Below are 18,775 nucleotides of genomic sequence, written 5' to 3'. Positions count from 1 at the left end.
CTAAATCTGAAGTGTATTTAGCCCCTACCTGGCTTCTGAATAACTAGGCTCTAAAATGCTTAGGCCCTGGATTCTACCCCAGCCAGTTTCTGACTGAATCCGAAGTGGATTTAGCCCCCACCTGGCTTCTGAATAACTAGGCTTTAAAATGCTCAGGCCCTGGATTCCACCCCAGCCAGTTTCTGACTAAATCTGAAGTGGATTTAGCTCCTACCTGGCTTCTCAATAACTAGGCTTTAAAATGCTTAGGCCCTGGATTCTACCGCAGCCAGGTTCTGACTAAATCTGAAGTGGTGGATTTAGCCCCTACCTGGCTTCTGAATATCTAGGCTTTAAAATGCTTAGGCCCTGGATTCTACACCAACCAGTTTCTGACTGAATCTGAAGTGGATTTAGCCCCTACCTGGCTTCTGAATAACTAGGCTTTAAAATGCTCAGGCCCTGGATTCCACCCCAGCCAGTTTCTGACTAAATCTGAAGTGGATTTAGCTCCTACCTGGCTTCTCAATAACTAGGCTTTAAAATGCTTGGGCCCTGGATTCTACCCCAGCCAGGTTCTGACTAAATCTGAAGTGGATTTAGCCCCTACCTGGCTTCTGAATAACTAGGCTTTAAAATGCTTAGGCCCTGGATTCTACACCAACCAGTTTCTGACTGAATCTAAAGTGGATTTAGCCCCTACCTGACTTCAGAATAACTAGGCTTTAAAATGCTCAGGCCCTGGAATCCACCTCAGCCAGTTTCTGACTGAATCTGAAGTGCATTTAGCCCCTACCTGGCTGCTGAATAACTAGGCTTTAAAATACTTAGGCCCCGGATTCTAACCCAGCCAATTTCTGACTAAATCTGAAGTGCATTTAGCCCCTACCTGGCTTCTGAATAACTAGGCTTTAAAATGCTTAGGCCCTGGATTCTACCCCAGCCAGTTTCTGACTAAATCTGAAGTGGATTTAGACCCAACCTGGCTTCTGAATAACTAGGCTTTAAAATGCTTAGGCCCCCGATTCTGTCCCAGCCACTTTGTGGCTAAATCTGAAGTGGATTTAGCCACTACCTGGCTTCTGAATAACTAGGCTTTAAAATGCTCAGGCCCTGGATTCCACCCCATCCAGTTTCTGACTGAATCTGAAGTGGATTTAGCCCCTACCTGGCTTCTGAATAACTAGGCTTTAAAATGCTTAGGCCCTGGATTCTACCCCAGCCAGTTTCTGACTAAATCTGAAGTGGATTTAGCCCCTACTTGGATTCTGAATAACTAGGCTTTAAAATGCTTAGGCCCTGGATTCTACCCCAGCCAGTTTCTGAATAAATCTGAAGTGGATTTAGCCTCTACCTGGCTTCTGAATAATTAGGCTTTAAAATGCTTTGGCCCTAAATTTTACCCCAGCCAGTTTGTGACTAAATCTGAAGTGGATTTAGCCCCTACCTGGCTTCTGAGTTACTAGGCTTTAAAATGCTCAGGCCCTGGATTCCACCCCATCCAGTTTCTGACTGAATCTGAAGTGGATTTAGCCCCTACCTGGCTTCTGAATAACTAGGCTTTAAAATGCTCAGGCCCTGGATTCTACCCCATCCAGTTTCTGACTGAATCTGAAGTGGATTTATCCCCTACCTGACTTCAGAATAACTAGGCTTTAAAATGCTTAGGCCCTGGATTCTACTTCAGCTAGTTTCTGACTAAATCTGAAGTGGATTTAGCCCCTAACTGGCTTCTGAATAACTAGGCTTTAAAATGCTCGGGCCCTAAATTTTACCCCAGCCAGTTTCTGAAAAAACCTGAACTGGATTTATCCCCTACCTGGCTGCTGAATAACTAGGCTTTAAAATACTTAGGCCCCGGATTCTAACCCAGCCAATTTCTGACTAAATCTGAAGTGCATTTAGCCCCTACCTGGCTTCTGAATAACTAGGCTTTAAAATGCTTAGGCCCTGGATTCTACCCCAGCCAGTTTCTGACTAAATCTGAAGTGGATTTAGACCCAACCTGGCTTCTGAATAACTAGGCTTTAAAATGCTTAGGCCCCCGATTCTGTCCCAGCCACTTTCTGGCTAAATCTGAAGTGGATTTAGCCATTACCTGGCTTCTGAATGACTAGGCTTTAAAATGCTCAGGCCCTGGATTCCACCCCATCCAGTTTCTGACTGAATCTGAAGTGGATTTAGCCCCTACCTGGCTTCTGAATAACTAGGCTTTAAAATGCTCAGGCCCTGGATTCTACCCCAGCCAGTTTCTGACTAAATCTGAAGTGGATTTAGCCCCTACCTGGCTTCTGAATAACTAGGCTTTAAAATGCTCAGGCCCTGGATTCTACCCCAGCTAGTTTCTGACTAAATCTGAAGTGGATTTAGCCCCTACCTGGCTTCTGAATAATTAGGCTTTAAAATGCTTAGGCCCTTGATTGTACCCTAGCCAGTTTCTGCCTAATCCTGAAGTGGATTTAGCCCCTACCTGGCTTCTGTATAACTAGGCTTTAAAATGCTTTGGCCCTAAATTTTACCCCAGCCAGTGTGTGACTAAATCTGAAGTGGATTTAGCCCCTACCTGGCTTCTGAGTTACTAGGCTTTAAAATGCTCAGGCCCTGGATTCCACCCCATCCAGTTTCTGACTGAATCTGAAGTGGATTTAGCCCCTAGCTGGCTTCTGAATAACTAGGCTTTAAAGTGCTTAGGCCCTGGATCCTACCTCAGCCAGTTTCTGACAAAACCTGAAGTGGATTTAGCCCCTACCTGGCTTCAGAATAACTAGGCTTTAAAATGCTCATTTCCTGGATTCTACCCCAGCCAGTTTCTGACTAAATCTGAAGTGGATTTAGCCCCTACCTGGCTTCTGAATAACTAGGCTTTAAAATGCTTGTGCCCTGGATTCTACCTCAGCCAGTTTCTGACTAAATCTGAAGTGTATTTAGCCCCTACCTGGCTTCTGAATAACTAGGCTTTAAAATGCTTAGGCCCTGGATTCTTCCCCAGCCAGTTTCTCACAAAACCTGAAGTGAATTTGCCCCTACCTGGCTTCTGAATAATTAGGCTTTAAAAAGTTTAGGCCCTGGATTCTACCCCAGCCAGTTTCTGACTAAACCTGAAGTGGATTTAGCCCCTACCTGTCTTCTGAATAACTAGGCTTTAAAATGCTTATGCCCTGGATTCTACACCAACCTGTTTCTGACTGAATCTGAAGTGGATTTAGCCCCTACCTGGCTTCAGAATAACTAGGCTTTAAAATGCTTAGGCCCTGGATTCTACCCCAGCCAGTAACTGACTGAATCTGAAGTGGATTTAGCCCCTACCTGACTTCAGAATAACTAGGCTTTAAAATGCTAAGGCCCTGGATTCTACCCCAGCCAGTTTCTGACTAAATCTGAAGTGCATTTAGCCCCTACCTAGCATCTGAATAACTAGGCTTTAAAATGCTTAGGCCCTGGATTCTACCCCAGCCAGTTTCTGACTAAATCTGAAGTGGATTTAGCCCCTACCTGGCTTCTGAGTTACTAGGCTTTAAAATGCTCAGGCCCTGGATTCCACCCCATCCAGTTTCTGACTGAATCTGAAGTGGATTTAGCCCCTACCTGGCTTCTGAATAACTGGGCTTTAAAATGCTCAGGCCCTGGATTCTTCCCCATCCAGTTTCTGACTGAATATGAAGTGGATTTATCCCCTACCTGACTTCAGAATAACTAGGCTTTAAAGTGCTTAGGCCCTGGATCCCACCTCAGCCAGTTTCTGACAAAACCTGAAGTGGATTTAGCCCCTACCTGGCTTCAGAATAACTAGGCTTTAAAATGCTTAGGCCCTGGATTCTTCCCCAGCCAGTTTCTGACAAAACCTGAAGTGAATTTGCCCCTACCTGGCTTCTGAATAACTAGGCTTTAAAATGCTTGTGCCCTGGATTCTACCTCAGCCAGTTTCTGACTAAATCTGAAGTGTATTTAGCCCCTACCTGGCTTCTGAATAACTAGGCTTTAAAATGCTTAGGCCCTGGATTCTTCCCCAGCCAGTTTCTCACAAAACCTGAAGTGAATTTGCCCCTACCTGGCTTCTGAATAATTAGGCTTTAAAAAGTTTAGGCCCTGGATTCTACCCCAGCCAGTTTCTGACTAAACCTGAAGTGGATTTAGCCCCTACCTGTCTTCTGAATAACTAGGCTTTAAAATGCTTATGCCCTGGATTCTACACCAACCTGTTTCTGACTGAATCTGAAGTGGATTTAGCCCCTACCTGGCTTCAGAATAACTAGGCTTTAAAATGCTTAGGCCCTGGATTCTACCCCAGCCAGTAACTGACTGAATCTGAAGTGGATTTAGCCCCTACCTGACTTCAGAATAACTAGGCTTTAAAATGCTAAGGCCCTGGATTCTACCCCAGCCAGTTTCTGACTAAATCTGAAGTGCATTTAGCCCCTACCTAGCATCTGAATAACTAGGCTTTAAAATGCTTAGGCCCTGGATTCTACCCCAGCCAGTTTCTGACTAAATCTGAAGTGGATTTAGCCCCTACCTGGCTTCTGAGTTACTAGGCTTTAAAATGCTCAGGCCCTGGATTCCACCCCATCCAGTTTCTGACTGAATCTGAAGTGGATTTAGCCCCTACCTGGCTTCTGAATAACTGGGCTTTAAAATGCTCAGGCCCTGGATTCTTCCCCATCCAGTTTCTGACTGAATATGAAGTGGATTTATCCCCTACCTGACTTCAGAATAACTAGGCTTTAAAGTGCTTAGGCCCTGGATCCCACCTCAGCCAGTTTCTGACAAAACCTGAAGTGGATTTAGCCCCTACCTGGCTTCAGAATAACTAGGCTTTAAAATGCTTAGGCCCTGGATTCTTCCCCAGCCAGTTTCTGACAAAACCTGAAGTGAATTTGCCCCTACCTGGCTTCTGAATAACTAGGCTTTAAAATGCTTGTGCCCTGGATTCTACCTCAGCCAGGTTCTGACTAAATCTGAAGTGGATTTAGCCCCTACTTGGCTTCTGAATAACTAGGCTTTAAAATGCTTAGGCCCTGGATTCTACTTCAGCTAGTTTCTGACTAAATCTGAAGTGGATTTAGCCCCTAACTGGCTTCTGAATAATTAGGGTTTAAAAAGTTTAGGCCCTGGATTCTACCCCAGCCAGTTTCTGACTAAATCTGAAGTGGATTTAGCCCCTAACTGTCTTCTGAATAACTAGGCTTTAAAATGCTCAGGCCCTGGATTCTACACCAACCTGTTTCTGACTGAATCTGAAGTGGATTTAGCCCCTACCTGGCTTCAGAATAACTAGGCTTTAAAATGCTTAGGCCCTGGATTCTACCCCAGCCAGTTTCTGACTAAATCTGAAGTGGATTTAGCCCCTACCTGGCTTCAGAATAACTAGGCTTTAAAATGCTAAGGCCCTGGATTCTACCCCAGCCAGTTTCTGACTAAATCTGAAGTGCATTTAGCCCCTACCTAGCTTCTGAATAACTAGGCTTTAAAATGCTGAGGCCCTGGATTCTACCCCAGCCAGTTTCTGACTAAATCTGAAGTGGATTTAGCCCCTACCTGGGTTCTGAATAACTAGGCTTTAAAATGCTTTGGCCCTAAATTTTGCCCCAGCCAGTTTGTGACTAAATCTGAAGTGGATTTAGCCCCTACCTGGCTTCTGAGTTACTAGGCTTTAAAATGCTCAGGCCCTGGATTCCACCCCATCCAGTTTCTGACTGAATCTGAAGTGGATTTAGCCCCTACCTGGCTTCTGAATAACTAGGCTTTAAAATGCTCAGGCCCTGGATTCTACCGCATCCAGTTTCTGACTGAATCTGAAGTGGATTTATCCCCTACCTGACTTCAGAATAACTAGGCTTTAAAATGCTCAGGCCCCGGATTCTACCCCAGCCAGTTTCTGACAAAACCTGAAGTGGATTTAGCCCCTACCTGGCTTCAGAATAACTAGGCTTTAAAATGCTCAGGCCCTGGATTCTACCCCAGCCAGTTTCTGACTATACCTGAAGTGGATTTAGCCCCTACCTGGCTTCTGAATAACTAGGCTTTAAAATGCTTGTGCCCTAAATTTTACCCCAGCCAGTTTCTGACAAAACCTGAACTGGATTTATCCCCTACTTGGCTTCTGAATAACTAGGCTTTAAAATGTTTAGGCCCTGGATTCTACCCCAGCCAGTTTCTGACTGAATCTGAAGTGGATTTATCCCCTACCTGGCTTCTGAATAACTAGGCTTTAAAATGCTTAGGCCCTGGATTCTACTTCAGCTAGTTTCTGACTAAATCTGAAGTGGATTTAGCCCCTACCTGCCTTCTGAATAACTACGCTATAAAATGCTTAGGCCCTAAATTTTACCCCAGCCAGTTTCTGACTGAATCTGAAGTGGATTTAGCCCCTACCTGGCTTCTGAATAACTAGGCTTTAAAATGCTCAGGCCCTGGATTCTACCCCAGCCAGTTTCTGACTAAATCTGAAGTGGATTTAGCCCCTACCTGGCTTCTGAATAACTAGGCTTTAAAATGCTCAGGCCCTGGATTCTACCCCAGCTAGTTTCTGACTATATCTGAAGTGGATTTAGCCCCTACCTGACTTCTGAATAATTAGGCTTTAAAATGCTTAGGCCCTGGATTGTACCCTAGCCAGTTTCTGCCTAATCCTGAAGTGGATTTAGCCCCTACCTGGCTTCTGTATAACTAGGCTTTAAAATGCTTTGGCCCTAAATTTTACCCCAGACAGTGTGTGACTAAATCTGAAGTGGATTTAGCCCCTACCTGGCTTCTGATTTACTAGGCTTTAAAATGCTCAGGCCCTGGATTCCACCCCATCCAGTTTCTGACTAAATCTGAAGTGGATTTAGCCCCTACCTGGCTTCTGAATAACTAGGCTTTAAAATGCTTGTGCCCTGGATTCTACCTCAGCCAGTTTCTGACTAAATCTGAAGTGTATTTAGCCCCTACCTGGCTTCTGAATAACTAGGCTTTAAAATGCTTAGGCCCTGGATTCTTCCCCAGCCAGTTTCTCACAAAACCTGAAGTGAATTTGCCCCTACCTGGCTTCTGAATAACTAGGCTTTAAAATGCTTGTGCCCTGGATTCTACCTCAGCCAGGTTCTGACTAAATCTGAAGTGGATTTAGCCCCTACCTGGCTTCTGAATAACTAGGCTTTAAAATGCTTAGGCCCTGGATTCTACCCCAGCCAGTTTCTGACTAAATCTGAAGTGGATTTAGCCCCTACTTGGATTCTGAATAACTAGGCTTTAAAATGCTTAGGCCCTGGATTCTACCCCAGCCAGTTTCTGACTAAATCTGAAGTGCATTTAGCCCCTACCTAGCTTCTGAATAACTAGGCTTTAAAATGCTTAGGCCCTGGATTCTACCTCAGCCAGTTTCTGACAAAATCTGAAGTGCATTGAGCCCCTACCTAGCTTCTGAATAACTAGGCTTTAAAATGCTCAGGCCCTGGATTCTACCCCAGACAGTTTCTGACTAAATCTGAAGTGGATTTAGCCCCTACCTGGCTTCTGAATAACTAGGCTTTAAAATGCTTGTGCCCTGGATTCTACCCCAGCCAGTTTCTGACAAAACCTGAAGTGGATTTAGCCCCTACCTGGCTTCAGAATAACTGGGCTTTAAAATGCTGAGGCCCTGGATTCTACCCCAGCCAGTTTCTGACTATACCTGAAGTGGATTTAGCCCCTACCTGGCTTCTGAATAACTAGGCTTTAAAATGCTTAGGCCCTGGATTCTACCCCAGCCAGTTTCTGACTATACCTGAAGTGGATTTAGCCCCTACCTGGCTTCTGAATAACTCGGCTTTAAAATGCTTAGGCCCTGGATTCTACTTCAGCTAGTTTCTGACTGAATCTGAAGTGGATTTATCCCCTACCTGGCTTCTGAATAATTAGGCTTTAAAAAGTTTAGGCCCTGGATTCTTCCCCAGCCAGTTTTTGACTAAATCTGAAGTGGATTTATCCCCTACCTGGCTTCTGAATAACTAGGCTTTAAAATGCTTAGGCCCTGGATTCTACCCCAGCCAGTTTCTGACAAAACCTGAAGTGGATTTAGCCCCTACCTGGCTTCAGAATAACTAGGCTTTAAAATGCTTAGGCCCTGGATTCTACCCCAGCCAGTTTCTGACTAAATCTGAAGTGGATTTAGCCCCTACCTGGCTTCAGAATAACTAGGCTTTAAAATGCTAAGGCCCTGGATTCTACCCCAGCCAGTTTCTGACTAAATCTGAAGTGCATTTAGCCCCTACCTAGCTTCTGAATAACTAGGCTTTAAAATGCTGAGGCCCTGGATTCTACCCCAGCCAGTTTCTGACTAAATCTGAAGTGGATTTAGCCCCTACCTGGGTTCTGAATAACTAGGCTTTAAAATGCTTTGGCCCTAAATTTTGCCCCAGCCAGTTTGTGACTAAATCTGAAGTGGATTTAGCCCCTACCTGGCTTCTGAGTTACTAGGCTTTAAAATGCTCAGGCCCTGGATTCCACCCCATCCAGTTTCTGACTGAATCTGAAGTGGATTTAGCCCCTACCGGGCTTCTGAATAACTAGGCTTTAAAATGATCAGGCCCTGGATTCTACACCAGCCAGTTTCTGACTAAATCTGAAGTGGATTTAGCCCCTACCTGGCTTCTGAGTAACTAGGGTTTAAAATGGTCAGGCCCTGGATTCCACCCCATTCAGTTTCTGACTGAATCTGAAGTGGATTTAGCCCCTACCTGGCTTCTGAATAACTAGGCTTTAAAATGCTTAGGCCCTGGATTCTACCCCAACTAGTTTCTGGCTGAATCTAAACTGGATTTAGCCCCTATCTGTCTTCAGAATAACTAGGCTTTAAAATGCTCAGGCCCTGGATTCTACCCCAGCCAGTTTCTGACTGAATCCGAAGTGGATTTAGCCCCCACCTGGCTTCTGAATAACTAGGCTTTAAAATGCTCAGGCCCTGGATTCTACCCCAGCCAGTTTCTTACTAAATCTGAAGTGGATTTAACCCCTACCTGGCTTCTGAATAATTAGGCTTTAAAATGCTTAGGCCCTGGATTCTACCCTAGCCAGTTTCTGCCTAAACCTGAAGTGGATTTAACCCCTACCTGGCTTCTGTATAACTAGGCTTTAAAGTGCTTTGGCCCTAAATTTTACCCCAGCCAGTTTGTGACTAAATCTGAAGTGGATTTAGCCCCTACCTGGCTTCTGAATTACTAGGCTTTAAAATTCTCAGGCCCTGGATTCTACCCCAGTCAGTTTCTGACTAAATCTGAAGTGGATTTAGCCCCTACCTAGCTTCTGAATAACTAGGCTTTAAAATGCTTAGGCCCTGGATTCTACCCCAGCCAGTTTCTGACTAAATCCTATGTGCATTTAGCCCCTACCTGGCTTCTGAATAACTAGGCTTTAAATTGCTTAGGCCCTGGATTCTTCCCCAGCCAGTTTCTGAGAAAACCTGAAGTGGATTTAGCCCCTACCTGGCTTCTGAATAATTAGGCTTTAAAATGCTTAGGCGCTGGATTCTACCCTAGCCAGTTTCTGCCTAAACCTGAAGTGGATTTATCCCCTACCTGACTTCAGAATAACTAGGCTTTAAAATGCTCAGGCCCCGGATTCTACCCCAGCCAGTTTCTGACAAAACCTGAAGTGGATTTAGCCCCTACCTGCCTTCTGAGTAACTAGGCTTTAAAATGCTTAGGCCCTAAATTTTACGCCAGCCAGTTTCTGACAAAACCTGAACTGCATTTTGCCCCTACCTGCCTTCTGAATACCTAGGCTTTAAAATGCTCAGGCCCTGGATTCTACCCCAGCCAGTTTCTGACTAAATCTGAAGTGGATTTAGCCCCTAACTGGCTTCTGAATAACTAGGCTTTAAAATGCTTAGGCCCTAAATTTTACCCCAGCCAGGTTCTGACTAAATCTGAACTGGATTTAGCCCTTACCTGGCTTCTGAATAACTAGGCTTTAAAATGCTTAGGCCCTGGATTCTACCTCAGCCAGGTTCTGACTAAATCTGAAGTGGATTTAGCCCCTACCTGGCTTCTGAGTAACTAGGCTTTAAAATTCTCAGGCCCTGGATTCTTGACCAGCCAGTTTCTGACAAAACCTGAAGTGGATTTAGCCCCTACCTGGCTTCTGAATAACTAGGCTTTAAAATGCTTAGGCCCTGGATTCTACCCCAGCCAGTTTCTGACTAAATCAGATGTGCATTTAGCCCCTACCTGGCTTCTGAATAACTAGGCTTTAAAAAGCTTAGGCCCTGGATTCTACCCCAGCCAGTTTCTGACTAAATCTGAAGTGGATTTAGCCCCTACCTGGCTTCTGAGTAACTAGGCTTTAAAATTCTCAGGCCCTGGATTCTTGACCAGCCAGTTTCTGACAAAACCTGAAGTGGATTTAGCCCCTACCTGGCTTCTGAATAACTAGGCTTTAAAATGCTTAGGCCCTGGATTCTACCCCAGCCAGTTTCTGACTAAATCTGAAATGGATTTAGCCCCTACCTGGCCTCAATAACTAGGCTTTAAAATGCTTAGGCCCTGGATTCTACCCCAGCCAGTTTCTGACTGAATCTGAAGTGGATTTATCCCCTACCTGGCATCAGAATAACTAGGCTTTAAAATGCTCAGGCCCTGGATTCTACTTCAGCCAGGTTCTGACTAAATCTGAAGTGCATTTAGCCCCTACCTGGCTTCAGAATAACTAGGCTTTAAAATGCTCAGGCCCTGGATTCTACCCCAGCCAGTTTCTGACTAAATCTGAAGTGTATTTAGCCCCTATCTGGCTTCTGAATAACTAGGCTTTAAAATGCTTAGGCTCTAAATTTTACCCCAGCCAGGTTCTGACTAAACCTGAAGTGGATTTAGCCCCTACCTGGCTTCAGAATAACTAGGCTTTAAAATGCTCAGTCCCTGGATTCTACCCCAGCCAGTTTCTGACTAAATCTGAAGTGGATTTAGCCCCTACCTGGCTTCTCAATAACTAGGCTTTAAAATGCTGAGGCCCTGGATTCTACCCCAGCCAGTTTCTGAATAAATCTGAAGTGGATTTAGCCCCTACCTGGCTTCTGAATATCTAGGCTTTAAAATGCTTAGGCCCTGGATTCTCCCCCAGCCAGTTTCTGACTAAATCTGAAATGGATTTTGCCCCTACCTGGCTTCTCAATAACTAGGCTTTAAAGTGCTTAGGCCCTAAATTTTACCCCAGCCAGGTTCTGACTAAATCTGAAGTGGATTTAGCCCCTACCTGGCTTCTCAATAACTAGGCTTTAAAATGCTTTGGCCCTGGATTCTACCCCAGCCAGGTTCTGACTAAAACTGAAGTGGATTTAGCCCCTGCGTGGCTTCTGAATAAACAAAAGCTAGGCTAGGGCCATGGCTATTTCTTAACATACTCTGAGGAGATTTTAACCATTTTGGTTAGTTAACTGGGTTTAGAGCCTGGCTGTTCCCTAATAAGACTCTGGCTAAGCCTTAACTCTGCTTTGAATAGGTTTTAATAAACTTAGGCTCTGGATTGTACCTCAGCTGATTTCTGACTAGAACTTAAGTAGATTTAGGCCCTAACTGGGCTCTGACTAAACATAAACTAGGATTAGGCCATGGCTAGGTGTAACGGAGTTCTATCACTTAACTAGCCTGAGTTTGTGACTTGACCTTAACTAGGCTGCAATTACATTTTAACTAGGCTTAGGCCCTGCCTAAGTCTTAACTAAGCTCTGACTAGGACTAAACCTTTTTTATCCTCCTTTTAGGACTTCACTAGACTATGACTGTGATTTATGTAGGCTTTGGCCCTATCTAGACCTTTACTGGGCTCTGACTTGACCTAAGCTAGGCTATGGCACTCTTTACGCTTTAACAATACCTTGATGAGGCCTTAAGCAAGATAACCAGCTTGTAACTAGGCTTAGGTCTTGGCTCCACCTTAATAAGGTTCTGACAAGTCTAACTATGCTTAGGCTCTGGGCAGGCCTAACTATGTCCTTGCTAGTACTTAACTACACTTAGGCCCTGACTACACCTTAACTAGACTCTGACTAGATCTTAGCTATGTTTAGGCTAGGACTTATCTGGATTATCTAGAGTTTAACTGAGCAACTAGGCCATAAGCAGGCTCTGGCCCTGGCTGCCTCTTAACTGGGCTTACTAGCCCTTAACTAGACTTAGCCCTAGTTAAGCCTTAACTGGGCTTTGAACCTGGCTACACCCTGGTTAGGTGTAACTAGGACAAGGCCATGGCTATAAGTTAACTGAGCTTGAGCCCCAGCTAGGCCTTATCTAGCCTGACGTCCTGGATAGACTCTGGCCTTGCCTTAATTATTGTTTAGGCCTTGGCTAAATCTCAGTTACTCTTTACTAAGAGTAACCTCAATCATATATTCCTTTCAGCCTTTAGCTCGCTTAGTTTGCATCTGCCATTACCTCACTTTTCCTGTAGTTTCAGGCTGCCCTCTGAGTCATAAAAAGGAAACAGACATGACCCCACTGTATCCTCACTGCAACAGGAAACAGACTACTTCTAGCTTCGTTGCAGCCAGATGTATTTATAATGTAACACAGGAAGCAACCACTGAATTCACACTCCCCCCCCAGGAAACCAGGGTATACTTTTTTAGGTAACACTCCACCTGGAAGTACATTTCCTTTTCACCCAGTCAAGATGGTTTATATAACTCCTTCCAGGACACCTACATTTTGTAACCAGTTTTTAATAGCTAGAGATGAGTGTTCCCAAGTACAGGAGCTGTACCCACAGCTTTTGCCTATAATGTGCAATTGGCAGTTAAGAAAAGAGAGAGCTGACACACTACAATTGCAGTAAAGGGAGTGTAAGGTTCACAAGGCTGAACTCTGAGCATGTGTAGACCCTGGGAACGCTCCACAGTTAGCTTATCAGGCCTAATGTGAAGAAGTAGCCAGTTTGGTGTATACTGGCTTGGACTATTAAAGGATACTGAAGTCCTCAGTTGATGACTTAAGAACAGGATGATGAATGCAGCTCAGAGCATGAACCATGAATTCCTGTCTAGTGGTTTCATCAATACCCTAGCGACAAGAGACTGGTAATTGGTTCCAAAACCCTGCTATAATATTTGGTTTGGGAGTATGTATTTGTATAATTCAATTTTTAGTAAAATACTTTTGATTCTTTCCTCATTGGGAGGTCACTTCGGCCAACTAATCATTTTTGTCATCCTTATCAGGTTCTAAGTTAAACTTAAATAGGCCTGTATAGTCCTATTAACCCCTTCAGTACAGGGTGACTCAGTATCAGCCCTGAATGAACCAAATGAAATTTGTAGGTACTATCCAGGGCAAAGCGAGTAAGTAGCCCTGCGCACTGGATAGTGCCTGAACAGGACCTGTTCCTGTAGGATGAAACCACTTCTTACATCAGGCTGTGTGCAGCCTTATGGCAATGGGGCTGATCTGGGCACCGGGACCAGGGAGTTTATGCATTCATTCACTCATCCCACAAATTTTATTTATCACCTGCTATGTGCTAGATATGGTCCTAGGTACTGGAAATATGATAGTAAGCACAAATAATCACAGCCCTTGCCCTCATGGAGTTTTCATTCCACAAACAAAACCAAGAGAGGGTCTGCACAGTCATGAATTGAAGCCTAGATTACAACAATCTATACCCTATGGACATCACAGGGCAAAGTCAAATATAGTGGGCAAAGCTCAACAATGACAGAATAGCTTAGCAAGTAGGAGGCAAGACCTAGGTGAATGGCCATGAGGTCAGAAAAATAGACAGCTGCAACAAGTGAGTTGTTATCCTCACTTTATAAGTATGAAAACAGAGTTGCTGAAGATCACCTGGCTAGTAAGTGACAGAGATAGGATATCAACCTAGAACTAATTGACTCCAGAACCCCCATGCTTTCCAGAGCCATCACACTCTGATTCACACAGAGTCCTGTGTGATGAGCCATCACACTCATCACACAGGACTGATTTCTGGCCCTAAAAATCTCAGGAAATGAGCAAAGAGCTTTAAGCACCCTTGGATGCTTACTAAACCACTCCTCATCAGCTCAGTCCTTATTCCTCAGTTCTGCCTGCTTCTCAACACTGAGGTAGGCATAAATCAACTATACTCCAATAAAATTTTTTTTTAAAAAATCAGCAAAAAAAAAATTAAAAACCAATGGAGCAGGCATATGGTTTTGATGGGGAGGGAGGCATGAAAATCTGGTGACAGGCCTCCAGGAGTGTGGTGTGGGCAATGGCTGAAAAGAAAGAGATGGTTACAACTGTATAAAACCTCTGGGCTATGACCACTTTTGTGGGAAAACAAACAAACAAGAAAGACTACTTCATGAGGATTGTTTTACAGTAAATTATTGAGAGGGGGTGAAAATAACCAGGAGGTTTATGACTTATCCAATGTAACAAAATTCTCTGAGGATTTATAGTAATCCCTGGGGTTGTAAGGAATGTTAATGCTTAATAGTCCATATTCTGCCAACAAAACAGCAAATTCTTGCATGTAAATACACTGTCTATATCAGGCAAAAGTAAAATTTAGTTTCTTGGAAGCAAGAGACTAGCCCCATCCCTCTGATTAGTCACCTTGATCCAATGATGGGAGGGAGTTCATTGCACAATGGTATCTAGGGGAAGTCCAGTTGAGAATAGGAAGCCAAAATCTGCTTCAAGGCCAAGGAACTCCCAAGGTTGTTCAATACTGCCACCATCACTCAGTTAAATCTTGGAAAATACCAATTAGTTCTGCATCTCTTCTCATACCCCTCCTCAAAGTGTCTCAGAAGCAACTTAGTAATGCTATGGCAAGCTTCTTTTTTATGGATGCTGGATTCTCTAGCCCAGTTCCCTGGTCAAAGTGTATATATACTTTGGTCTCCTCCATCTCCCTGGAAGATCCCACAGGGATGCAATGTACTCCCCACTCAAAGCCTGCTGGCAGGCTAAGTATGACTAATGGTCTTCAATGTCCATTGGGAAAGAAAATGGCTCTGTCGTTTGATTTGTCTGTACCACAGAATTCAGAAATTCAATATCACACAATTAATGACAGACTGTTTTTTCTAGTTCTTTAATTATTTCCCAGAATGAGAAGTGTCTTCTCTTCTGAACTAGAAAGAATGTGGTAGGTAGAAAAAACACGCAGTATAAGGAAGAAAATGTGTTTTCTGTCTTCTCCTTCCGCTCCTTACGCCTACCATCACCACTACCAACACCACGCCATCCTAAGCAAGTCATTTATACTTTCTGGTCCTCAGTTCTTCTTTCTATAAAATGCAGTAAATTACCCACTCGAAAAAAATAGGGGGAAAGTGGACTAGATAAATGAATCATATCAGCATAGTGGGTAAGAGCACAGGGTGTGGACTTATACAGATCAGGGTCTGAATCACAGCTCTGTCACCTTGTCGCTATAAGCCCTTGGCATGTCATTTAACCTCGCTGAGCTTCACATTTCCTTCTCTGTAAAAAGAGGGTGGATACTAATAATACCTATTTCACGGGCTGTTATGGGGCCAAAATCCAAGACTACTTGGAAGATGCTTAGTTCAATAAATAAACATGACCCTTGTGCAACCTCACTTCCTTTTATTTGCATCACTTTTGGGTGTCTTAAGAGTATTTATCAGGCACTTGATTAAAATGTACTGACTGGTGTATCGGACTTGCCCATAGGGCAGTAGGGAGATTCATAGGGCACTACCAAGGAACCTCAGAAGCCTGGAACAGGGTAATAGAACAGGACGAGATATTAGAGTTTTTCTTTATCCTCACCCCACCCCCCCAGTTGAGCTCAACCCACATCTAGTCATTGCTTTGAACTACAAAAAAGAAGTGTCTTCCTGGAACCATAGGCCCCACTGGGATAACTAAAAATGTCAGGGAGACACTTCAGGTTTAGCCTAAAGAATGAGAGCCAAGGACTCCTGGGTTCTTTGCTCTGCTGGGGTACTGAAACCTTCTGTACCTTTATTTCATACATTCCCTCCTTCTCTGATTTCTCCAACCTCTGGCCAATCTCTGAGGAGGCTACAGACAATATACTTGAAAGATACTTTGAAAAGAAAAATATTGAACATTATTAACTACTAGTTGGACTTTGCAAACAAATTAATAAATGCTTCCCTTACAGTTGCAGAAACGTTACAAACCCCTGCTGTAATTAAATCTCTCTCCAGCTTTGCTTTGATAGTCTGGATCCTAGGGAAAGTATGTTGACACCGTTTCAGTACTTTGTGTTTCAGTGCAAGTACTGAGCCATTCATTCACTCCAGGGAAGAGACAGAGAAAAGAATGAGTGTAAGGGTCTCAGAACTGAAAGCAAGTAACCAAGGAAGATTATCCATCCCTTTCTGGAGGCTGTGACCTGGACACCAATGTTTCTCAATGGGAGACGGCTTTGGATTGCCCCTGCTGAAGTACAAGGGAAATAAATAAGCTAGGCCCAGCTCACCTAGAGCAATGGGTTTCAACTGAGTCAGTTCCCCCCACCCCAGGGGACATTTGTCACTATCTGGAAATACTTTTGGTTGTCACAACTATTGGAGGGCGGAAGGGAGGTGCCACTGGCACTTAGTAGGTGTAAGCCAGGGATACTGCTAAACATCCTACAATGCACAGGATAGTCTCCCAGAACAAAGACCTACCCAACCCAAAATGTAAATAGTGTCGAGAGTGAGAAAATCTACACTAGAAAATCTTTCTATCCTTCCTATCCTAATAACTAGCAAATATTCTTGAAAGCCTTTCTTGGCACTGTGGGAGATATAAGACATGGTCTCTGCCCTAAGGAAGCTTAGACTCGAATACGGAGACTAACCAAGCACACTGAAGCTACCAGAAAATAAAGAAGTATATCACATAGTTATTATTTTTCCTACATAGTATGGTCTAGCCCCCAGGTACTATAGGAAGTTTCAGGAGGAGAAGAGCAGGAGGCATGACAATCATTCAGGAAAATGCAAGAAGAGTTGAATCTTGAGTTGGTGTTCGATGGAGAAAATTACTCTCATTGTTAGGACAAAGATGAGTCTATGCTCACTACCCATACTTCCTTTCTTCCCGTTCTGCATTTAATTAGCATCTTGTAATCTGATTTCAGGACTCCACAGACTGGAGGACTCCACAGAAAATGTTCTCTTGTAGGTGACCAGTGACATGTTAATCACCAGACCCAATCACCTATCCTCAATATTTATCTTCCTTGACTCCCACCTTTTTGAAATTCTCTTCCTCCTTGGCTTTTATGAAATCATCATCTTGTTCCCTTTAGATCTCTTGGGGCTCAGCCTCTTTCTTTCTATAGCTAACCTCAACAGGTAGGTGGGCCTCAAACTCCAGTCTGCTGTCTTTTTCTCACTCACTGTTTTCTCTTAATTATTTTATTCATTCATTTATATCCACAAGGATATAGATATAATTCCACAAGGGATTTGAGGTAGTTATAATATCATGCTATGTATTTTCCCTTAATTCTCATACCCATTCCTACGGTTTCACCCATCATCTCTACATCAGCAACTCTCCAAACTACACCTCTGACTCTGATGTCCTTTCTACACACCACTCCTCCATACCCAACCACCTCCTGGCCACTGTCCGCAGACTCTTCAAATCCAGCATATCCTAAATTTAGAGTAACCAACTAGTTCTGGTTTGCCCAGGACTTTCCCAGTGTTAGCGCTGAAATTCCCACATCCTGAGAATTCCCTCAACAGCAGACCAACCAGGACGTATCTGAAATGAATTCATCACATGTATCCCAAATCCAGTTCTCGTCCTGATCTCCTGATTCCCACATACCTTTTAATAGCAGAGTATCCTCAACTCCTCATTATCTTCCACCCCAACACACAATTTATTACCAAATATTGTCAATGCTATCTCCAAAATATCTCTGTCACCATCGCCTCCTTTCAACTCCCACTGCTCTAATTCAGGCCCTTATTGCCTCTCACCTGGAAAGTTACAAAAGACTCCTACTCAGTCCCCTCCCTCCCATCCCCTTTGCCAATTCACCTTCCGTACAGCCAAGGTGGATCATTCTGAAACACAAATCTGATCGTGCATACGTAATCATCTCATCAACATGGAAGTCTTACAGACTGAACCCCAAAAACAGTGTTAAACCTAGGCTCTGGGGTATTCAAGCATGACGACTACACAGTGTAATACCTTAGAAATGTTGCCATAACTGACTAAAATGCACCGAGTAATAATATGAGCTGTAAGTGAAAGGGAGAAGCAAAACAAAACAAAACCAACCACCATAGTCTTGAGAAGCCAAGAATTTTGAGTCTGTCGGTTACAGTTTTGCATCTTCTCACTTTTTCAGAGAAGTATATGACAACCACAGTTAAGGTAAGTTAAGTACTGCCAGGGAACTCCGGATAGTATAGACCAGTTATGGCCTTGATATTCATCTGACATAGAATCAACTGGAAGTTACGTTATGCAGAAACTAAGATAGATAGTCTGTGAGAGGATACACTTGCTCCCTTAGGCTAAGTCTTAACTTGTCTGTGGCCTGACTTTCAAATCACCCCCCATACAAGAGCTATAGGCTTTCCATCCAGCCTGATGAGAAAAAGGAGAATTTGCTTGAGTGACGTTTACATCAGTGTCAGGAAATATGTATCCCATTTGAATAATGATGGGGGGGAACCAAATTTAGATTATGAGAAGTGAAAACTGCCAGATAAAGAAAGAGCCAAATGTTCTCCCTAGAGGGGAAAGAGAACTCGTCCCTCCCTCCCTCCCTCCCTCTCTCCCTCAGCAAAACAAAACTGTCCTCTGTCTCCTCTCAGACACTTGCAGGTGGTAAATTGTTTACAAAG

The 18,775-nt window shown here is 43.8% G+C and overlaps 1 protein-coding gene across 1 annotated transcript in view; it reads left to right on the top strand.

Moving 5' to 3' along the window:
• TRPC5 (transient receptor potential cation channel subfamily C member 5) overlaps positions 1 to 18,775 on the top strand; it is a 335,394-nt gene that overhangs the window by 249,248 nt on the left and 67,371 nt on the right. The window lies entirely within an intron of this gene.

Source organism: Balaenoptera ricei, chromosome X (genome assembly GCF_028023285.1).
Source record: "Balaenoptera ricei isolate mBalRic1 chromosome X, mBalRic1.hap2, whole genome shotgun sequence".
Lineage (NCBI taxonomy): Eukaryota > Metazoa > Chordata > Mammalia > Artiodactyla > Balaenopteridae > Balaenoptera > Balaenoptera ricei.
The sequence above is the reverse complement of the archived record's forward strand: the minus strand, read 5'-3'. Positions and strand labels throughout refer to the sequence as shown.